Genomic DNA, 15,052 nt, shown 5'->3' on the forward strand with positions numbered 1-15,052 from the left:
CTCAAGGTTGGAGAACTGATAAGAGACAACTAGGATTCTAACTTAGGTAGGTCTGAATTTTTAAGAGCAAGATTTTTCCATTTCCACTATGCTATAAAAAAAGCTCCACAGTGAAACAACAATGCCAGAACTGTCCCAAGCAATCAAGTGCATCTTCTCCTGTCTCAGATATTTTGTCAGTGACCAGAGAGAAGGAAAGTACTAATGATAACTCCATGATAATCTAGGTTAAACTTTGAGGTCTACTGTGCAGGGAATCTCTGGTTTTGCTTTTTAGTTAGAAAATATCTCAAGGTCCACTCCAAGACTAGAATTCAAATGCTACCTTCATATCTGCCATCTCTTCTCAATTTCTTATTTGGGAACATTGCTTTGGATGCTTGCTTTCCCTCTCTCATTATAAGTCATTTGGTCTTTTCTAAACCCGCTCTGTCATTTGTTCTTTCATGTTACTATTTCTGCTTTACCTCTTCTTCCCCTTGACCTCTTCCATCTATTACATGGTTCTCCAGTAGGTCTATCTATTCTGCTCTTTAAAGGCTCCAACTTTGCTTCTGCCGGAGATGGAGCTTCAAGTCCTTTCAAACAACAACAAAACCTCTACCTGATGTCTCATAAGGTTCTGGCATCTTAATAAGGGAGACTGGTTATCCATGATTTAATCACATTCCTCAGAATGTTTTTAATACCTTTCTGCTCTAATGAATTTGTTTAGCCACAATATTCCTCTGCCAAATCTCCTACTTTTGAGAGATTCATTTCAGCTCTTATCATTCCTTGGCCAGAGAAATTACTTCTCACTTGACAAATCATAACCTCCCTTCTTATACATAAACTCAATTAACCGGTCTCACCAATTTCCCTTTTGGAAGTATGCTCTAGAATGTCAATATGTGTTTAACAAATCTGTAACTGTCCTTCAACATCATGTTTTTACATTCTAAATATTTCTTTCTGTGTCAATCTCTAATTATTTCTAGACTTTTTCATAGAATCTTAAGCAGTAAAACTGGAAGAAAACTTACGAAGTTATCTGGGTCCAATCTTCTACCTGAAATATTTATTCACACTCATCAAATATTTGTTGAGTACTTATGTGTTAAACCCTGATGTTCGATGATAAATAAAACAAAAATATTTGCTCTGAAAAAGCATAATCTAGTGGGAATCAGACATAAACAAATAAATAAAAAATGCTGTAGCAGAATAATGATAAGAGGACAGTAAGAACCCAGAAGAAAAGAGTGACCAAAAATGTTTATAGCTTACAAAACAATCTCACAATCCATTAGTTCATTTACTTCTCTAAATGATTCTGTGACATAGGCATTACAGGCAAGGAAATGGACAATCAAAAAAGTCATGGGACTCACCCAAAGTCTCGCCTGATACTGAGTGCTGGAATTCAAACTTTCTTCTTCCAATTTAAACTCTCAGTGCATGCCCATCAAACTATCCTGCCCCTTCCTTGCTGGGGATTGAACTTAGGTTATGTTAAGCAAACACGGTACTACTAAGATATACCTCTAGTCCCCTACCTATCACTTTTGGGGCTACAAAGAGAAAAAGATATTTTTTAATAACTTTCTTCACATTCTTTTGGGGGAACATGAATATCCATTAGGCTTATTGTCCAAATCCATTTACATGCTGTGAGGCACTGAAATTCTCTTTAAACTTACCACATTTTGATAGATAAGAATCCCAGTACAACAAAAAGAAAGAAGAAGAAGAGGAGGAGCCGGGTACTGGTAGCTCACACCTGCAATTGTAGCTACTTGGGAGGCAGAGATCAGGAGGGTCATGGTTCAAGGTCAGCTCAGGAAAATAGTGTTCAAGACCCTATCTCGAAGGTAACACACATGTACAGGAAATCAATGCATGTCAACTCCCTGTATAGCTATTCTTATCTCAACTAGCAAAAACCCTTGGTCCTTCCTATTATTGCTTATACTCTCTCTTCAACAAAATTAGAGATAAGGGCAGAATAGTTTCTGCCCAGTAGAGAGGGGTAAGGGGGGGTAAGGGAGGGGGGGTAAGGGAGGGAGTGGGGGGAAAGGGAGGGGGCGGGGGGAAGGGGGGAGAAATGACCCAAATAATGCATGCACATATGAATAAAATAAAAATGTTTTTAAAAAGACAGAAACAAACAAACAAAAAAAACACTCAACACAAAACAGGGCTGTAGGAGTGGCTTAAGTTTAGAGTGCCTGCTTAGCAAGTCCTAGTGCCACCAAAAAAAAAAAAGGATCCCAATACCTTATGATTCTCCCATAAACCATTTCATGGCTTTTCAACTGCTACTAACTGTTCTACTAACAGAACTAGGAAACTAAATCTTTCATTGTTCAATTAGTTACGTTATTCAGTTTCACAATTAATATTTACTGAGCACTTATTTCATGTTTAAGGCACTGAGTTACACACTGTGAAAGGTACAGAAACGAGTAAGACATAGGGCCCATCCTCATGAGTTTTAAACTATAGAATATAGATAAGATATACCACAAATAACTGTTACCTAAGGAAGACTGTGATGTGTTGTAATAATGGTAGCAGACATTGTGCAAATTGAGGACATGGAAATGGTAGTATTTGAGCTTGGACTTAAAAGAATAACTAGAAATTTGGCATGGAGAAAGAGGGGATTATAAGTGGATAGAATGGCAGGAGTAAAAAAGGCATGGTGGTAGAAGTAAAGAGCAGCTAATGACCACAGTTACCATTTACTGAGCACTAACTCTGTCCTGGGCACTATTCTAAATGCTTTATATTCATTATTCTTCTCAATCTTCACAGCAACCATGTGAGGTAAATAGTACCAGTATTGTCACATTGCAGATTAGGAAACCTAAGTTTAGAGAGGCCACAGAACTTGATCAGATTCCTATGATTAGTAGGTATTATTTGTTTGAAATTCTTTCTGCCCATCTAATTTAGAAAACAACCATACAATGTAACAATTATAAATCTGTGTTGATGAGCATACAAAGTATAATGATGTAATTTGTATAATAATGATGGCACAAAGGGGAAGGAAAAGAGCTATACAGAAGAAAAGTTGATGTATAATATTGAAATCAAGTTGGCATTAATCTGAACCAAGCAATTATAAGTTAAGATATTAATTGTGATCCACAAAGCAACCAGTAAAAGCATGACTCAAAAATAGTAAAAGAAATAACAAAGGAAAAAGGTACACTAGAAAATATCTATATAACAGAAAAGAAGGCAGTAATGGAGAAACAGAAATGATACAAGATACAAAGAAAGAAAATAGCAAAATGACCAATGTAAATTCTACCTGATTAATAATTACATTAAGTATAAATGGATGCTATCAGTTAAAGACAGAACATGCAAGAAGAAGGAGAGAAGAGGACAAAAAGAAAGAAAAGAGGAAGTAGAGGAGAAAGGCAATGATGCAACTAAGAAGAAGGTACACATTTGGTGGTCAGAAGGATAAAGGAGAAAGAAACAACGTGTAGAAGAACTAGAAGCCTCTGATGCAAGGAATAGTGAGAGAGAAGAGCATTTCTGAAGGTTGAGTGTAGTTAATTGTCTGCCAAAGATTACAAACTGAGTAAGAAAAATAAGGACTGAGACAATGAATTTGACAAGAAAGAAGTTCATTTGTCAACTTTCAAGAATGTTCTTCAGGAATGGGGATGGAATTCAGTGGTAGAGTTCTTGTCCAGCATGCACAAAGCCCTGAGTTCCATCTCCGCCACCAAAAAAATAAGGAAATAAATGAAGTTTTTCAGAAGACATACCCAACTGCAAGTATTAATGAGAGTGGATCTTAAACGGTAAAGAGAGATGCTTGGGAAAGGAATGTAAATGGGACAGGAACATAAAAGAATGGGCAAGGAGAATAGCAATTACTAGTTAAAAGGATCTGTTCTAAGGAAATAAACTGAAATATTCAAACTTGACACAAAAAGGATGTGAGGGCGATCTGGCTGCGACCTCTGTCACCCCATTGAGCGCCAGGGTTGATTCGGCTGATCTGGCTGGCTAGGCGGGTGTCCCCTTCCTCCCTCACCGCTCCATGTGCGTCCCTCCCGAAGCTGCGCGCTCGGTCGAAGAGGACGACCATCCCCAATAGAGGAGGACCGTTCTTCGGTCAAGGGTATACGAGTAGCTGCGCTCCCCTGCTAGAACCTCCAAACAAGCTCTCAAACTTGACACAAAAAGGTATTTGTCAAACATAATTCCTAATTAACCTAAAATAGAAACAACCTAAATTACCTAACAATGCATACCAAATTAAATGATTACACAAATATAGTGGCACTGTCTGGTATAGAGATTAAACAGGACAGACTCTCAAGGAAACTGCTTAAGTTTGACTTAGTAGCTCAGTGACTTTGGGCAAGTTACTGTACTACTCTGTGTTTTATTGTCTCATCTGTAAAATGGAATAGCAATAACGTCTCCCTTATAATGTAGATGAAAATGTTAAATGAGTTGATATTTATGAGTAATCCCTGAATAATATTTCTCTTAAGATATTAATGATGTGTTTATATTTTTTCTCATTTCTTTCAAGTTGACTTTGTTTCCCTTTTTGTTTTGCTCTCTATCTTCCATGCTTTCCCCAAAGGTCTGGCAACTATTGGTTACATGTATTCAATATGATTAAAAATATAAGGATATTCCACACTTACACAATAATCTCTGACACAAAGTAAACTCTATATAAGGGTGAGCTTCATCACCATTATTATTGTTACCATTATATAATGGAATATTTTATGGTTTTTAAAAGTAAGAAAATTTCCAATGATTGCAGAAAAGGTTAAGACTTAACATTCATTTACCACCACATTTTCACATCAGTAATGCTGGAGCAAAATGTATGCATTGTGTAATCACAATATTCATGTCTACAAAAGGCTTGAAACCTTACAGAAGGTCAGCAGGGTTTCTCTCAAAAAGATGGGATTATAGGTGATTATTATTTTCATGTTTGTACTTTTCTGCATCTCTAAATGTTCTACACAGCAATTTATTCTTGTAGGTGGGAAGAAAATGAATATTAAACTAGAAAATTCCAGGTTAAAATGGTAAACAGAATATACACACCTCTAATCTTGTTCTCTTTTGAAACCCCAGTAAAACTACAAAAAGCATTACTTTTTAAAATCTACACAGACAGGAAGAACAGGAGAGCAGGTAACAGGGGGAAAAAAAAAGCAAAAAGAAAAAAAGGAAGCCAGAAAGCATGCAGTCACTGGGGAAAGCAGAGAAAAAAAAACTATTTATACCACAGAATCCACAAAAGGCTGAGAAAAGGCAGCAACAGGTAGTCTGTGAGTAAAGGCAGGAGTGGGGAGTGACTAAAGGAAGAAAAGTTTGTGAAAGCCTTTTGAGAAGTAGATGTCTCTAAACTGTAAGCAGCTGTCTGAAGGTTTCTGCTCTGGGTTAGAGGACGGCAGCCACGGGTAAGAACATGGCTACTGTGACCATAACAGAGATCCAAGTGCCATACTCATACTGAATGTTGCTTGTCAGGACAATCTGCTTCCCCTTCACCTCCCAAGTGCTGGCTGACAAACATTAACTCTCAACAAGGAGACTGAGAGACGGAGGCTCAAACCCTAAAAATAATGACATAAGGGGTCTCCAATAAACAGTGCACTCAGATCAAGCCATAGTGAAGCTTCAAGTCTCCATGTTTTTCTATGTGCTCATAGTATACAGTTACTATTTCATGCTTACATTTTAAATCACATGCATACATATAAACTGTTGCTAGACCTTTGAAGAAAGCATGGAAGATAGAGACCAAAACAAAAAGGGAAATAAAGTCAAACTGAAAGAAATGATAGTGTTCACTGAGAAATAAAAAGGCATATCACTAATATCCTAAGAGGAGTATGAGATGATACTGCACTCATGGAACACAGACAAGATAGGATGAAACCCAGGGCCTCTCTCGTGCTAGGCTAGCGCTCTACCACTGAGCCACAACTCAGCCATGACAACCTGCTTTAAAAAAAAAAGGAGCATTCAGGAAAAAAAAAAAGAGCCCAAGGAAGCTGGAAACCCAGTAACACTAATGAAAGAAACTAACACAAAAATTCAAAATCTAAAAAGTAGAGAAAGAAAACAAAGAGATAAAAAGTTCAAGAGAAAAAGGAGAAACCTAGAGGACAGATGAGGAATCCTCGACAAAATATTAGTAACTTGCGTAGCCATACAGAAAAAGAATAAAAATCATGACCAGGTTATACAGATAGAACGCTTTATTTGTATTCCCTCATGTACTAACTCATGTAATCATAATTTTAGAGTTTTATTAAAAACTTAGCAATAATGAAAAAAATTTAGTAATAACAAGCATTGCAATTAGTCCTGAGAGTGCAAAGCCAGTCACCAGCAACAACAACAACATCAACCTGGGGAAATAGCTCAGTGGTAGAGTACTTGCCCAGGGTGCACAAGGCACCACAAAAATAAATATAATCCATAAAATATGAAAAGCACATCTGTAAACAAAAACATTGATAAATAGGACTCATCCATGTTAAAAATCTTTTATTTTGCAAAAGATACTGCTGGACAAGTATAAAGGATTTTGTATCAGAATATATAAACAACTCTTAAAATTCAACAGTAAGAAAACAAGCTGCTAAGGGTAGTGGTATAGTATGTGCCTGGCATGCACATGGCCCTGGGTTCTATCCTCAGCATGTCTAGAAACAAAGCAAAACAACTAGCTAGGCATGGTGGCATATACCAGTAATTCTAGCAATTGGGAGGCTTAGGCTAGAGGATCCCAAGTTCTAACCTAGCCTGGGCTGCACAGGAAAGGGAAGGAAGGGAAAAGACAGAAAAAGAAAATAAACTACTCAATTAAAAAAATAAGCAAGAGATTTGAATCAACACTTCACCAAAGAAGAGAAATGAATGGCAAATATAGACTTGTAAAGATAATCAACATTATCAGTCATTGCAGAAATATAAATCAAACCACAAAGAAATATTGCTGCCTCTCTATTAGAATGAATGACAAAGAAAACCAACAATAAACAAGAAGTGCTGACAAGGCTGTGGAGAAACTAGAATTCTCTCATACATGACCAGTAGGAATATTAAATGGTACAACTTTTAAAAGCAACTGAGCAGTTCCTTATAAACATATAATTACCATATGACCCAGCAATTCTACTCTTACATATTTAACAAGTAGAAATAAACAGTATGTTCCCATCAAAACCTGTTTTATTAAGTAGAGAAAAGGACACTGGTTACCAGAGACTGGGAAGGGTGTGGGGAGGGAGGGATAGAAAGATTAGTGGGTATGGTACAGAGGGGAGGTCAGATAGAACAAATAACTTCTAGAACATAGTAGGGTAACAAGATTAATTTCACATTTCACAATAGATAGTAGAAAAGATTTTTAGTCTTCCTAACAGATACAGAAAAAAGAAAAATATCTAGGATGATAGAAAGATATGACAATTACCCTCACCTGCTCATTACACTTTGTATACATATTTTGGAATGTCACACTGTGCCCTATAACTATGTATAATTAATAATTAAAAATAAATTTAAAATTAACTTATATTGAAAAAATTAAAAGCCTATGTTATGAATGTTTACAGCAGTTATGGCAATGTTTATTCATTCAATATTTACTCAGTTATGGTAATGTTTATTCATGGGAATAACCTAAATGTTTATAATCTAGTGGAAACATAAACTATGGCACATTGGTACAATGGAATACTATTCAGCAATATAGAAAATAATAGATGAAATAAAACACACTTGAAAGGCCCTGAATGAGTCACTATGTGACTATTTAACATTCTGGAGGAAGCCAGGCTATCCCAGTAGAGAACAAGTCAATAGCTGACAGGGTTTGGTGCTGCCAAGGGGGCTGACCACAAAGGGGAAGCATGAGGGACTTTTTTTTGGTGGTACTGGGGTTTGAACTTAGGGCAGGTTTGAACCTGCTAGGCAGGTGCTCCACCACTTAAGCCACTCCACCAGCCCTGTGAGGGATATTTGAGAGTGATGGAACCATTCTATCTCTTGACTGTGGTAATGATTTCATGACTGTATGCACTTGTCAAACTCAAAGCACAGTAAATGAAAAAGAATGAATTTTACTAGACATAATTTTTTAATAAATATATATTTTAAAAGCATGTCTGTGCATGGTTTTTTGCATTGTGTGATAGCTAGAACACTATCACAGAAATAAAATATATAACCACTTTTTCATGCATAAACTTTTTTTAGCAGTACTAGGGATGGAACCCAAGGCCTTACACATGCTAGGCAAACATTATACCACTGAGCTACAATCCCAGTCCTTTATTTTTATTTTTACTTTTATTTTGAGATAAGGTCTCATGAAGTTGCCCAGGATGGCCTTGAACTGTGATCTTCCTGTCTCAGCCTCCTAAGAAGCTTCATTATAGGCATGTACCACCATGCCCAGCAAAACTAAAAAAGCAAAGCTTAAGTGGGCTGGGGATATAGTTCAGTTCGGTGGTAGAGGCCCTGGGTTCTATCCCCAGCATCAAAAAAAAAAGCAAGGCCTCCGTGAACGGGCTGGGATGGTGGTGTACATCCTTAATCCCAGCTACTCCAGAGGCAGAGGCAGGACTGCAGTCTGAAGCCAGCCTGGGCAAAATGTGAAAGACCCTATCTAACAAAAAACTAAAGCAAAAGGATTGGACTGGGGGGTGTGGCTCAAATGGTGGAGTACTGGCGAGTCCCGTAGTTCAATCCTCAGTATACAAAAAAATTAATTAAATAAATATGCAAGAGGAGAGGTAACTGAGCAAGTCTGTTAAAGAAATGGGAAAGGAATAATAGAATCAAGCACAGAAGAGGTCAAGTTCTAAGTATCCCTTAAATCATAGATTAGGTATCATTACCTTTACAAAATCTTCCCAGGTCCCTCAAACTGGAAGTTACCTTTCCCTCCCCATGTATACATATTCTTCTTCTAACTACTAGTATTTAGGGCCAGATAGAATTGTTACTATTTGACATATCTTATCATGCCCTCCTCCTGCCCCAACAATCCACCAGGTTATAAACTAATTGAAGAGAGTTTCAGGGGCATTTTATATTTACCTTTTCCACAGTGCCTAGTACAATGCCTTAAATATAATATATCCAAAAATCTCACAGTAAAGAAGGTCAATGAATAACTAAACAATGTAGGGAATCAGGGATGGGTTATTAACTGGTTCTTGCATGTGATAACCCTTCTATTACATTTTAGTATAGTGACTTTTGCACAGTGTCACTTTGTTGCCAAATATATTCACTTCCAGATTCATCTGAATCTTGAACTGGAAGTAACATATACCTAAAAATTTATCAAGGATATCTCTTTCTAACATAAATGCATTAAAACATTACCTCAATCTCAACCAGCAAAAACACTTGTTCCTTCCTATTATGGCTTATACTCTCCCTACAACAAAATTAGAAATAAGGGCAAAATAGTTTCTGCTGGGTATTGAGGGGGTGGGGGGTATAGGGAGGGGGCGGAGTGGGTGGTAAGGGAGGGGGTGGGGGCGGGGGGAGAAATGACCCAAGCCTTGTATGCACATATGAATAATAAAACAATAAAAAAAACAAAGACCACCTATTCTAGTTCCTTAGAAAAAGTTATGGAAAAAGCAGATGGCTCTATTGCAGGAGGGAAGGGGAAGGGATGTGTTATGTTTCTTTCAAATCAGTCAAAAATTCCAAGGTACAGGGCTGGCAGAGTGGCTTAAGTGGTAGAGTGCCTGCCTAGCAAGCATGAGGCCCTGAGTTCAAACCCCAATGCCACCAAAAAAAAAAATCTGAGGTACACAGATTTGATGTGCAATCTTGTCAATGTTAAGTCCTTTCAATGATCTTATCTTTTTTCCCCTGGAGTTTAGGGAGAAACAAGCCACATAGAGATAAAAAAAAATCAGCTTCTTACTAAACAGAATCGTGTATGGCATTATGCTTAGTCACAGTGCATTGCTAAAGCATATGCTCTCATTTTGCAACTAACCATACATAATGGCCATGTCACTGAATCTGCTCTGTGACACTTTCACGATAAGACCCCTTCCCCCATTGTGATCCACTTCTAGAGCATTAAAATCATGGCAATTTCATTACAAACAGGAATTGAAGTACTGCTTAACAATTAACATATAATCCATTACTATTCCATTAAAATGAAATAAAACAAGACTGTCCTTCAGAACATATCAAGAGGAGAATTATTCCTTGCTATGAAGAAACATGCTATGGACTGAATTGTGGTCCCTCAAATTCATATATTAAAGTCCTAGCCCCCAATGTGATATTGAGATGAGCCCTTTGGAACATAATTAGGTTTATATGAGGTTGTGAGGATGGTGATTGGTGCCCTCATAAGAGGAGACTTCCGAGACAGATCTCTCTCTCTCTCTCTTTCTCTCTCTCTCTCTCTCTCTCTCTCTCTCTCTCTCTCTCTCTCACACACACACACACACACACACACACACACACACATGGAGAAGTCAGCTACTTGCAAGCCAGGAAGAGAGCCCTCACTGAAACACAACCATGGTGGCACCCTGATCAGACTTCCCAGCCTGCAAAAAATAAATTTCTGTTGTTTAACCCACACCATTTATGGCATTTTGTTATGGCCATCCAAGCTAAGACAACAGCATATCAAAGAATTCAGAAGTAAACCCCTGAGCAATTCAGCACTTTGTCAGTGAAGTGTTGTGCAAAGATGGACTGACTAGGATGCGGGTGGGGGGGGGCACTCATTTATATATAGACTATCCTTGTCACTGACTTGATGTGTGACCTCAAACAAGTTGCTCCCTGCATTGGCCAAAAATTCTGCATCTATATAATTAAGGGACTGACTGAGCTACTCACGCAGCCAGGGCACAGCAGCAGTCCCGCCTCCACACTGACTATGACTGTACCTTGCAACTGCAGTCACTAATAGCACTGCAGTAATGAGGGGAGACAGGAAGAAATAATCACTGAAGGCAGCAACAGGAGAATAACAAAATGCCATGCAGGACTTGCCACTGTGGCACGAAGCAGAGTGCAAGATGTATAACTGAGATGAGCATTAGAAACTCTGCTTCAAAAACAAAGATCAAAATGGGATCTCAAGGTACCATTGCTGTCTCTTTGTACTACAGGTTAAGATGCACAACAAGCTGGGAAGAATGCAAGCACAACAGTAAGCAAATACCTCAGCTACAGAAGACAATGGTCCTTCATCTCCTCCCTGCTCTTCATTCTAGTGTGCAATGATTTTTTTGGAGATGAAGACTAAGAAAGAATAACAAGTGCACAGAGAAAAGAGAGCGTGAGATACTAACCCAGGACATAATAGTGCTGCCAGCAAAAAAATGTGTCTTCTACTTTACGCCTTTAAACGCTGAGGAAATAAAAACACAGAATAGTTCATGCAAACCACTTGATTTGGTTCATTTTACAATTACTTTAGAGTAACCAAGGCAAAATTACATTTTTGACATGTTGGTTAAAATTCCCCATGCAAATCATTTATTTTTTTTTTATTTCTTACTTTACAGCCTTTTAATTTCTACATTGAACACACCAACTTATGGAATAGCACCAGTAGTAATGCTTACCCTTGTACATTTTAGCAGACACATATCCAGCAGGGGCTCCCAGAAGGACTCACAACAGGACAGCACAAGCCATTACAGCCCCTTGACTGGCAGGAGAAAGAAAAGTAAAGCAGGCCAGAACTAAAGGGAGAAAAAGCAAATAGGAAACGGGTGACAAGAATAGTCTCCAAGGTACAGAAGGCTTTCTAAGAAATTAAGCACAGCCTCATTAAGACTTATTACATGAATCAACATACAAAGATATTTTCTTTCTTTTCTTTTTTTTGTTTTTTTCTAGTACACAAGGAAAATTTCTAATGGGAACTGATGCTACAAACAAATGCTATTCACATAGCTGCTTCTTTGACAATTTTTTCTCAATTGAAAAAGTTTGATTTTTCAATTCAAGGTAAATGGAAGTACATTTTAAAGTTGAATTAGTCTTTAATTTCAGTAAGTCAAAATTCATCAAGCTGTCTCCTCTCTCCCTACTTCAGTAGTTGCTCCAAAAATAGCCAGTCATTTTTTTCCACAAAAATTTCCTTCTGTTTCTCTGTATTTAAAGTGAAGAATTAAAAACTATAAATCAAAGTGAGATTTGGTTTCAGGGGAAAACAGCTTTAAAAGTTGAATTTTGAAATTATCATTGACATCTGAAACACCTAATAAGACTTTTCTTTTTTTTTTTTTTTACAGGAGCTTTGTTTAAGAAAATCACTACTCTGGCTATCAAAAACTGACAAGCTCCATTTTTAGTTTATAAATGGAGACAGCCAGGGTCCATCAGCCATTGTGAGACTAAAGATGCCATTCCATCCATACACTTAAAAGACCAGTACTTAAGCTTGCCATAGCACTTCAAAAGTCTACTCTTTGTCCCACAAACTTCCTTAGCCTACTTAAAATAAGATTCTACTTATGTACTGACTTTCAAAAGTGCATCTAGTTTGCAAAGCAATAAATACGTCAGAGTTTGAAACAGACTGCTTAAATAGAGCTGAAGAAGGTATGGAAGGTTCTTGATATAGGAACACACTCAAACTCACATCCTCAATAACAAAGGCTGACATGTAAGTGCTATAAAACAAAAACATCCTTAAACGTTAGGGTATAAAGTGCAAAATCCTTTCATACACATGAATCAAAGTTTAACACAAGAAACTACAAACATTCAAGGTATATTTGAACCACTCACATAAAGTAAAAAATGTCATCAGCAAAATTTGTGTTCCTTGACCCAGGAAGACTAACAGAACCATCGCACTTCTTGGGGGCCTGAATATATCTCCACAAAGTGCCTTCCAATCAAACTCCTCCTGGACATTTTCCTGCACATGAGAAATTCTTTCATGAACATATAAGTTACTATAAGAGAAAGGTTATAAGTGCTTTGAAAGTTACATGAAATGGAATTTTCCTCTCCTGACAGACTAATGAGAAACCAATGTCTCATTAAGGACTTACCAGGCCTCTGGGACCTATGTGATCTTCCACATAAATGAGTCACTCCCTTACTCTAAGTTTTGCATTGGAGGGAGTGTGTTAATTACATAAAGCACACAATTTACTGGCTTTTCATGAAGAAAGCAAACTGATTTAACCTACAGAAAGAACTCAATCAATTTTAAAGAAATGTAAAATTCACCAATACATAAACGATTACAAGAGTCAAAACATAATAAACAGTATAACCTAAATGATAGTATTTTACAATGTCTGGTATATTTATCTCATACTTCAAATCAATGAAAAATTTTATCATATACTTTGAAAGTTCAGAAACACAAAATATGACCAAAGTTGATAGCAAACAATTCTGTAATGAACTTATCTGTGCTTTTAGAACGTCTATACAATTCTATATTCTCTGATTTGGTATTAAAAAATACTAGGCATTGAAAATGTGTTATTTTAAAAAAAGAAAGTATGTTATATTCAAAATGCTATACTCTAAGTAGAAATATAGCATTGAGATTGGGCAGAGTAAACACTCAAGTATTTGTTGAATCAAATATGTGGATTTTTACTTACGGAAGGGTTCATCTGATTATATCTCATAATATCTCTGTGGACACTCTTTAACAAGATCACAGCCACCAGACCAGATAAGAAAAGAACAATGACAAAGGAATTCACAATACTAGAAAATTTAAGAAAGAAAAAAGACATTAAATTTCAAATTCATTAGTCTTGGCTGTTCAAGAACAGCCTAGACTGCAGAGCAAGACCCTGTTTCAAACAAAAGACTGAATGCATCAAAATTAAATGAACTTAAAGCTATATCAAAAAAAGTGTACTACAAATAAAGGAAAAGAAACAGCAATATTCTTAAAGTTACTTTAGAATTTTTCAGAGTTTATTCCTAAAGAGAAAGAAGTGAATATGGTCTGTATCACAAATTTGGTGCTAGAGAATGAAACTGGGATCACAGGATAAACTAATGGCTGACTAACTTCTTAACCAATGGACTAAATCTTTTACCTTTACCATTCTGTGAGCTTTAGGGCAAAGATCCCAAGAACTCATTACCTATCAACACTTACTGTTTTTAAAATTAAAATTTAAAAACATCCACAAATCAGGGCTGAAGGTGTGGCTTAACTAGTAGAGTGCCCGCCTTGCATGTGCAAACCCCTGAATTCAAATCCCAATACCACAAAAAAGAATGCCCAAGTCAATATTAGTGCCTTCTATAAAACTTTCACCAGATCTTAATGAAAAGGCTGGCACTGTTTTAGTGAGCTGCCCAGAGTAATAACAGCTGATACTCTATAGCACTGTAGGATAAGCATGGCTGACAACAATTAACTGTATATTTCAAAATAGCTAGTAGAGAGGATTTTGAATGTTCCCAACACCAAGAAATGATAAATGTCTGAGATGACACCCAATATGATACACTGATCTGATCACTACACATTATACACATGCATTGAAACGCTACACTAAACCCCATAAATATGTACAATATCTATGTGTCAATTAAAATATATAAGCCAGGCACAGCTGTTTGTGCTTGTAATCCCAGCACTCGGGAGACTGAGGTAGAAGGATTATGAGTTCCATCCCTAAAGATTAATAGAAAATTAAATTAAATTATGTAAAAGGACCAGAGATACGGCTCAGGTGTACCAAGTACAAGGCCCGAAGTTCAAACCCCAGTACTGTCAAAAATAAGTAAAAATAATATAATAATAAAAACAAATTATTTTGTCTGAGGAAATACATGGGAATGTGTGATTTGTGCTACTTCCCAAACAGAAAACTTCTCTATAAAAATTACCGGTTACCATTAGGTAGAAAGGGAGAAACAGGAGGAGGAGGAAGAGGAAGAAAGAATAATAGTAGGAGAGAAAAGGAAGGTATTCATTCTCTTTCTCTCTCTCTCTCTCTCTCTCTCTCATCTCTCTCTCTCGTAGGATCTTGTTATGTGGCCCCGGCTT

At 37.0% G+C, this 15,052-nt stretch overlaps 1 long non-coding RNA gene across 31 annotated transcripts in view; it reads right to left on the minus strand.

The window, feature by feature from the left end:
- LOC141419779 (uncharacterized) overlaps positions 1-15,052 on the minus strand; it is an 83,345-nt gene that overhangs the window by 26,930 nt on the left and 41,363 nt on the right. For 28 of the 31 annotated variants that reach the window (XR_012444499.1, XR_012444497.1, XR_012444495.1 and 25 more), the window contains 4 exons: positions 13,641-13,749; positions 12,805-12,937; positions 11,631-11,750; positions 11,355-11,413 (listed from right to left, as the gene is read on the minus strand). This is a non-coding gene — a long non-coding RNA (uncharacterized lncRNA). The remainder of the gene's footprint in view (positions 1-11,354; positions 11,414-11,630; positions 11,751-12,804; positions 12,938-13,640; positions 13,750-15,052) is intronic. The other 3 variants (XR_012444494.1, XR_012444486.1, XR_012444493.1) reach the window with 2 other exon arrangements.

Source organism: Castor canadensis, chromosome X, assembly GCF_047511655.1.
Source record: "Castor canadensis chromosome X, mCasCan1.hap1v2, whole genome shotgun sequence".
Classification (NCBI taxonomy): Eukaryota; Metazoa; Chordata; class Mammalia; order Rodentia; family Castoridae; genus Castor; species Castor canadensis.